Below are 9,673 nucleotides of genomic sequence, written 5' to 3' on the forward strand. Positions count from 1 at the left end.
TTTAAAAAGTTGTGTTTACATCTTTAGATAACCTATATGTATATACCTGCATCAAAATGTCCTTGTCAGATAAACTCTGCTAATCTATGTTACTTAAGGGGGAAATGATTACGATAATTTTTACTGTCAGTCATTTGAACAAAATCAAGGTGTATACCCAGGAGCATATCTGAGTCAAGAAAGATGGACCACTTCTGCTGGTTTGGCTGTATTCTTCCAAGCCTGTCGGTTTTCAGGTATATCCAAAATATAAAAACACACGTGGAGAAACTCCCCAGGGGGATCAGAAAGCTATTCCTTTAAAAAGCAATTATCTGCAAACTAGGTGGTAACAGAGATTTGGTATTAGGTTATGTTTTTCTCTTTCCTTTTTCAGAGATACAAGATGGCTCTTCCTGACCAGTGTGAAGAAGAATTGAGCTTTAAACTGCCTTTCTCACATTTAGCATGATACTCATTACATTTAGCACTTGCCGTCTTTAGCAGGGCATCAAGCAGAGCCGTCCCCCCCCACCTTTTTTTTTTTGCACTCTCCTCCCAAATCTGTCATAAAATGCAGGTGTTGTTACTTGAAATACAAGTTCCTTTAGGGCAGGAACCGTGTATCACACATATTTGTAGCCAGTCCTTGGCTCAGCAAAGTAGCTCACAAAATGTTTTAGAAATAATGTCGGCTTGTTTCATTTGATTTGACATTTTGCTCCAGAGCTCCATGTACCTTATGGGAGATGAAGAGCTGTTTTTACAAATAAAAATAACTCCATCTTTTGGGACTTAAGATGCTGGCTTCCAGATAATATTTAGTTTTATTTGGGTAACTTCTCAGTCAATGTAAAATTCACACATATTGAGGGTTGTTTCTTTCTAAGGGAAATTTCCTTTCTGTCTTCCTCCTCAGCATGGCATCCGGCACAGAGGGAGTTAATATACCTTGGGTCCAGGGGCATAATCCACATACTTCTTTCCTTCCTTGGTGTCAGTTAAGGTGCTGCCAGTTTGGGATGGTTGATCTTGCCTTGTGTCTGGGCTCCTGGCACTAGTGTTCCTTGGCAGGAGGCTGACGTCACTAGGTTCTCTTGGACACTGTCCCAACCCTTTGTTGCTAAAGCACACAGTCCCTGTCCTCGTCTCTGGGTGCAAGGTGTCTGAGAGCTAGCTTGGGATCTATCCTAGTCCTTGACTTGTGCCTGGACTCTGACTCTCGTAGATCTGCCTGGCCCCTCTCCAAGTTGTTACCCGTGCATCAGTCTGGAATCTCAAGGTTCTACAAGGCACCTGAGCAACTGTCTTGTCTGTTCGTAACTTTCACCTTTTGCCATGTTGACTATGACATCATCCCCAGTGCCTGCCTTCTCAAAGACATTTGCTGTCTTCTCTATGCCATGTCCACAGAGGTGGGACCCTGTCACTCACAGTCTCAGATTTTCCCCCCTAGGTCTACTTGTAGGTTTTCATATCCTTAACGCCTACTCCCTACGCAGATGCTTATGATGGATCTTGTCTTAGCTTTCTCTGTGTCCTTTCTGTGTCTCCACTGGAACCAGCATGGCTTTCTTCATCCTCTGTTTCTATTCTTTAACTATTATTCTTCTGATCTTATGGTAGTTATCTGCTTAGACATTGAAGAAACTGCCAAACTGTTTTCCAGAGAGACTACCATTTTACATTCTCACCAGCACAGTATTCTACTCTCATGCTATTTTGATGGTGGCAACTTTGGATAGAGATTCTATAAAACTGGGGTTCTGCTCCACGTTTGCTCATTAATTAATTATAATGAATTTCTTCAATGACACCATTTTTTCTAGCTCCAGTTTTCCTCAGTTACATAACAGATATGAGGAAAACTACTGCCCTTTGACTTGTGTGAATGTACAATGAGATAGTTTACCTAAAATATAAGCCACTTGGGGAAAATTCTCATGTTTAAATGGGATTTTATGGTTCAAAAAGCTTTTGAAAATTTACCTCACTTAATTAAAGCAGAAAGTGATCCACAGTTGAAAACTATCTATTTATTTTTAAATTCCACTGCATGAAAGTCACTGGGGAATGGCCTAACATAAAAATTAACATTATATCAAATTATCTCATAATTTGCTTTATATATTTTAATAATCTTTTTATTTTGAGGTTTGTAAATTCACAGGAAGTTGTAGGAAATAATACAGAAGCATCCTATATATGCTTTGCCCAGTTTACCCCTATGTAACATCATCTTGCAAAACTATAGTACATTATCACAAATGGTATAGTGTACACCCCCCCCCCCAACCTCTTCCTCAGCTGTAAACTCTGGCAACCACTGGTCAAACTGTTATCTCTAATTTTGTCATTTTACAGATATTATACAAATCAAATCATATGATATACAACCCTTTGAGATTAACTTTTTCACCCAGCATATGTCTCTAGATACTAGTCCAAGTTGTTTATTTCAACAGGTTATTATTTTTTATTGCAGAATATTATTCCATGGTCTGGATGTACCACAGTTTGTCTAACAATTCAACCACTGAAGGAATCTAGTTTGGGGATATTAAGAACAAACCTGCAATGAACATCTGTATATAACTTTTTGTGTGAACATGAATTTTCATTTCTCTGGAGCAAATGCCCAAGAGTACAATTGCTGGTTTTTTATGGTAGCTAACTTTTTTTTTTTTAAATGAAACTGCCAAAAATTTCCAGAGTAGCCATACTGTTTTAATTCTCAATAGCATTTTGCAGTTCATCTTATTTAAAGATATGGGAATACCATTTTAAATACTTAAAGAAATGGGAAAACCAGACCACCTGACCTGCCTCCTGAGAAATCTGTATGCAGGTCGGGAAGCAACAGTTAGAACTGGACATTGAACAACAAGCTGGTTCCAAATAGGAAAAGAAGTATATCAAGGCTGTATATTGCCACCCTGTTAATTTAACTTATATGTAGAGTACATCATGAGAAATGCTGGGCTGGATGAAGCACAAACTGGAATCAAGATTGCCAGGGAGAAATATCAGTAACCTCAGATATGCAGATGACACCACCCTTATGGCGGCAAGTGAAGAAGAACTAAAGAGCCTCTTGATGAAAGTGAAAAAGGAGAGTGAAAAAGTTGACTTAAAGCTCAACATTCAGAAAACTAAGATCATGGCATCTGGTCCCATCACTTCATGGCAAATAGATGAGAAACAGTGACAAACTATTTTTTGGGGTTCCAAAATCACTGCAGAAGGTGACTGCAGCCACGAAATTAAAAGACACTTGCTCCCTGGAAGAAAAGTCATGACCAACATAGACAGCTTACTAAAAAGCAGAAACATTACTTTGCCAACAAAGATCCATCTAGTCAAACCTATGGTTTTTCCAGTGGTCATGTATGGATGTGAGAGTTGGACTATAAAGAAAGCTGAGCACCAAAGAATTGATGCTTTTGAACTATGGTGTTGGAGAAGACTCTTGAGAGTCCCTTGGACTGCAAGGAGATCCAACCAGTCCATCCTAAAGAAAATCAGTCCTGAATATTCATTGGAAGGACTGATGTTGAAGCTGAAACTCCAATACTTTGGCCACGTGATGCAAAAAGCTGACTCACTGGAAAAGACCCTGATGCTGGGAAAGATTCAAGGCAGGAGGAGAAGGGGACGACAGAGGATGAGATGGTCGGATGGCATCACCGACTCGATGGACATGATTTTGAGTAAACTCTGGAAGTTGGTGATGGACAGGGAATCCTGGTGTGCTGCAGTCCATGGGGGTCACAAAGAGTCAGACACGACTGAGCGGCTGAATTGAACTGATTTATTTGCATCCTCACCACACTTGGTCTTGCCCATACTTTTGATTCTAATCATTCTAATAGGTGTATAGTGCACGGTCTCCCCTATTATCAATATCTGCCACTAGAGTGGTGCGTTTGCTACAACTGGTGAACCTGCATTGACACACCATAATCACTCAAAGATTATAGTTTACATTATGGTTCATCTTGGTTCTGAAAACTGTATAATGGGTTTGAACAAATGTATAATGATATATATATCCATTATTATGATATCATGCAGAATATTTTCACTGACCTAAACGTTCTCTCTGCTCCATCTATTCATCCTTCCTGCACCTCCCAACTCCTGAAAACTACTGGTAAATTTTTCTATTGTCTCCGTAGTTTTGCCTTTTCCAGAATGACATGTGATAGTTGAAATCATGCCATGTGTAGCCTTTTCAGGTCAGTTTTTTCATTTAGTAATATGCTGTTAGTTGCTCAGTTGTGTCCAACTCTTTAAAACCCCATGGATGGTAACCTGCCAGGTTCTTCTGCTCATGGAATCCTCCAGGCAAGAATACTGGAGTGGATATTTATTCCTTTCTCCAGGGGATCTTCCTGACCCAGGGATTGAACCGAGGTCTCCTGTATTGCAGGCAGATTCTTTACCATTTGAGCTGAATATGCTACTCCTGTCTTATTTTGATTTATGTTTGCATAATATACTTTTTCCTACCATTTTATTTTCATATCTAAATCACTATATTTTAAATATCTCTTGAATATACATACATACAGTTGTCATATTATTTAATACACTTTTCCAATCTCTGCCTTTTACTTGACATATTCAGACAGTTTATGCCTAATATAATTGCTTATGGGACTTTCCAGGTGGCTCAGTGTTAAAGAATCCACCAGCCAATGCAGGAAATGCTGGAGATGAAGGTTCAATCCCTGGGTCGGGAAGATCCCATGGAGGAGGAAATGGCAACCAACTTCAGTGTTCTTGCCTAGGGAACCTCATGGACAGAGGAGCCTGGCAGACTACAGTCCATGGGGTCACAGAGGGTCAGACATGACCGAGCATGCAAGCACAGCTGTTTATATGTTGGGACTTAAGTCTGTCATTTTATTTTGTTTGTTCAGTCTCCCCTCTAGGCCTCTTTTGACACAGATGGAAGGGAGCAGAGGAGGGCTCCTCCTTACTCTTGGGTGGGGTGAGAGTTTGGGCTCCCCTCCGAGTCCCCACTGTCATCATGCTGGATGAGGGGGATACGCTGTTTATTACTCATGCATCACTCTGCAGATACCACAGAGGGTGCTTCAATACTGCCTGATGATGGTGGAGGTCCTAATTCTTTACTTGGCCTCCTCTGATACCACTCAGACAACAATGGCGGGCCCCCTGATTATTATGGGATGTAGTGGAAGTGCAGAATCCCTACTTGGTTTCCCCTGAAGAAACTCTGAAGCGGGGGAGCCTCCTTAATGCTCAGTGTGGATTAATGTCCTGGCTCCCTACTCAACCTCTCCTGATACTTCCCTGTTGGGGTGTGTATATGCATGTATGTATGTGCATGTCCTATGTTGGGGGGAGCTTTGGTACACCTCTTGATAGCCTGTTGAGAGTAGAAGACCTTTGCTGGTGTGGGAAGACATGGGGCCACAGTTTTTTCCATACTGTTTAGATGTGGTGGTTAATATCTAAATAGTTTCTGTTTTCCTAGGCTGCCCTTTCCTAGTCATTTGGCCCGAGATTGGACTTTTATTGGAGATATTTTGCTTTGCGTGCTTTGACGGTTCTCAAAACGAGAGAACAATTATCAGCATCTTCAGCTGCAAGCTTGGTAAATGAAATAAAGACAAATCTTTCCCCCTTTGTTTTTCGGGTCCTGAGGTCCCTAACTAATCTGTCTTATTCTCACCTTTCAGAATCTTCTGTTTGTTTTCTGTGTTCAAGTCTTCTTAGCTGTAGTTTGTAGGCAGAATAGGGAAAAGTGTATTCCATCCAAAAGTCTATTCCATAGTCCCAAAAGGAGAATTTTGATTATTTTTTAAAGAAAACATAGCAATTTAGAATCTCCTTGTAAGTCTTCTCTGGTCTCGTTCTCCACTCTCTGATTTTTAATTTTTATTTCTTTATGTATTTTTGTATAGTTATACTCTGGTGATTTTGTATAGTTATGCTCTGGTGATTCTTGTCACTTGGTTAGTTAATTTGTTCCAAAGTGTTTTTGAAATCTATCCATGCTAACATGGGAAGTCTAAGCTCATTCAGACTGATGGATTCGTAGGTTTTTGGATGACAGAACAGGAAGTTGTTGGATGCTGGGCTGACACATAGTGTCAATGACGTGGATTATGTAAGTGCCATCGAAGGTGGCCATGAAATAGCTTTGACATTAATTAACAGGAGTTTCTGTGAGCAGTCAAGGCTGTTCCTGGTGGATCTGGGAGAGAGGGCTGGACCGTCTCCCAGGACTGCACTGTCTCCCCTAGCAGCACCACTACTGAGTTTTGGCATGGGTGGGAAGATGGGTTTTAATGCAACCTCCTGGGCTCATGAAGGCGTCTAAGTGTGGGTTGAAAGATCTGTAAACACATGATGAGGGATAGAGGCAGGCCTAGGATTTTCTCTCCAGGTGATCAACTATAGCAGGGAGGCACTGCTTAGTTTCCAGACCCAATGTCCCACATTTGCGGTGGCTCCTTTATGCAACTATTGGCATATGTCTCCTCAAGAGTGGTTAGATAATATGAATTTAAAAATATACTTCACACACTTGAATGCCAATTAATGTGAGTGACCAGGGGTCTCTTCAATTCTTTGATCTTCTTGGGCTTTTTCTTGGTTTTCCCGGAGGCCAGTTTGGACTGAACTGAAAGATAGTGAGATAGTCCTAGCCTTCTGGGAAACTCAGTGACATTTAAAGGCTGCTGGGGCCTAGATTGTGCATATCTCAACTAATTAAAATCAAACAATAATTGTAGGACTTTGGTCTATAGAATTCTAATCAGCCTTGAAGCTAATGAACCATGTTAAAAAAAAAATCTGTATTGAAGCTTTCTTCACAAATGAGGATTGTATTTTTTTTCCATCTGGGCTTATTCCCAGACCTCTTTGGGATTGTAAGCATCATGAGTTTGTTGATAAACTCTTACTGGGGTTAGGATGTCTCTGACGATTTTCTTCTTCTATTTTATTTTATATTTTGATTTTGCTAAGTTTGCATTTATGTACCTTTGAGCAAAAGTATTATTTGAGCCACATAACTAAGCTAACATTACATTTAGATGTTATTTTATTAGGCTTCATTTTAATTTTATTCCATTTGTCCTCATTAAACAACTGTTTGTCCCCTCAGGCATTTTAGAGCTAACTTTCTGACTCTATATTGGTTCCCAGGCTGTAAAAGTTAAAGCTTATTTGATTTTTTTTTTCTTTTTTTTTTGCCTAGGACTCTTAAAAATACACACAAGAAAATCAACTTGACAAATTCTAAATGTTTTGTATGTATACCTGTTTTGGTATTTGTTTCAACACTCAAGTGATAATACCTGTAAATAATAATAGCAATCTTTGAGTAAATTATTTTCTTTAACTACAAGGAATATGTGTATATTATACATATACGTGTTTGTGTGCATGTGTGGGTATATTTGTTGTTCAGCTGCCAGTCATGTCCGACTCTTTGAGACCCCATGGACTGCAGCATGCCAGGCTTCCCTGTCCTTCACCATCTCCTGGAGCTTGCTCAAACTCATGTCCATTGAGTTGGTGATGCTATCTAGCTATCTCATCTTCTGTCATCCCCTTCTCCTGCCTTCAATCTTTCTCAGCAATAGGGTTTTTTCTAATAAATCGGCTCTTCACCTCAGGTGGCCAAAGTATTGGAGCTTCAGCCCAGCATCAGTCCCTACATTTAATATTCAGGGTTGATTTCCTTTAGAATTGACTGATTGCTCTCCTTGCAGTCCAAGGGACTCTCAAGAGTCTTCTCCAACACCACAGTTCAAAAGGTGCTCGGCCTTCTTCATGGCCCAACTCTCACATCCATACATGACTACTGGAAAAACCATAGATTTGACTATGTGTATATATAAATGTATTTTCCTAAAAAGGATACATGTGGATATACATCATTTATATTTATGTATATACAGCATGTATATTGCAGTGTATATTTCTAGCTAGGACAATGTTTAGTCAATGTGTCTTTGTGGTGTTCAAACTCCGTCCTCCCCTCTTCCCCTTCTGCAGTTCTTCACTGGAGAAACTGGAAGCAACAGGAGTAAGGATGCAAAATTAAGAAGAAATGACGTCACCACTGTCACAACCACGTGTTGAGGACCCACATTTCCCTCCAAGCTCCAGTTGTATGTCTCACTGCTCCCCTCCACCCTTCTCCAGGCATCAGAGAAACCAATTCAGACACCCGGGTCCTGCCAGATTGAAATTAATTATTATAAATTCTGATTGCATAGAAGTCATTCCATCTCTTTGAAGTTTTTTGTGAAGTTATTTAACAACCTCTTTAAATTCAGAGATGGATTTTGTTCTTTAGCATCCTTTTCCAGATTTAAATCCATTTTTATTTTTATTTTCTTTTATCAGCCTCTCTATACCTTAGTCTTTCTCATTTCTTCATAAGTCTTCTTCCCCTCCCAGTACTTTTTCTCTCTGAAGCAATTGTGTTTGGATCAAGATCATGACCATACAAGTAGCTAAAAAAGCTTTTATCAATAACAAAGGAAAAACATTTTCTTTTTGTAGTCCAAGCTACTCAGAATTCTTACTTAGTTTTCCTTCTTAGTGTCATATTCATGATGTGTTAATTTGAATTATTAGTTTAAATATTTTCTTTTCACTCTTCCTCATAGGAAAGGCAGTTTCAGTAGGGGTGAAAGACAGTTTCATTAACTAAGTTCACAAATAGCAAAAGCCTCACTTCCACCAGAATCAGTAATTTGTCAATCAGAGGGAAAAGCAGCTATTAGATTATGAAGTTTATCTTATTATAACTTGACTTCAATTGGAAATATTCCCTGGTAGCTACTAAATTTTTAGTTTGGAAAATCCTATTAGTTAAGAAAATGTTCATAGTGTAATAAATTTCTCAGCCATGTGACTGAGAAAAGGAAAGAATGAACAGTAACCTTGCTGAAGATTTATCATGTATCATACACTTGGCTGGGAGTAAGCGCTAAGTAAAGGTGAGTACTGTAGATGTGAAAAGCTGAATAACTGCTTAATTACTCCTGAATAATTAAAATGTAGTTTTACCCAGGGATAGAAAGTTCCATAATCAAGTTTTGGGATTTGTATCGTTCCAACACCTTAAACATTTTGAATCCCATCACAGACAGTGATATGGCAGATTAATAATGGTAAAAATGTAAATTTCAGGGACAAGCACACCAATTTATTGAAAAGAAAGCTCTTCATGACTTTTCTCTATTATAATGATGTGACCTCTGGATTATCTCGAATAAGTTTGAAACTCCAGAGCTCATCTGTAAAATGGGGAAGCAGTGGTATATACACAGCAATTATATACTAATTGCTTTCTTATCTATAGGACAAAGATCATGACCAAAAATCATTGTTCAGATTTACTTACTCTTTCAAATAGAAGAGAGAAGATTTGGTTCTCTGATAATTTTCTGGAAATGTCCTAAAATGGTTTATATACGGAACAAAAGCCTTGACTGCATTAAAAAAAAATGGCAATATGAAAGAACTTAACTTCTGTTTTTATGTGTGAGGGAACACACTTTAATTATGTTTTACAAAAAAGAAGCTGAGAATGTCACTCAAACAGGGTTCAAGTCCTGGCTATGTATCATATGGATGTCATTTAACCTCTTAATTTCCTTGCCTCCAAGCCATGATGTTGATATATCCCTGCCTTGCC

The sequence above is a fragment of the Odocoileus virginianus genome, chromosome 27 (genome assembly GCF_023699985.2).
Source record: "Odocoileus virginianus isolate 20LAN1187 ecotype Illinois chromosome 27, Ovbor_1.2, whole genome shotgun sequence".
In the NCBI taxonomy this organism is placed as follows: Eukaryota; Metazoa; Chordata; class Mammalia; order Artiodactyla; family Cervidae; genus Odocoileus; species Odocoileus virginianus.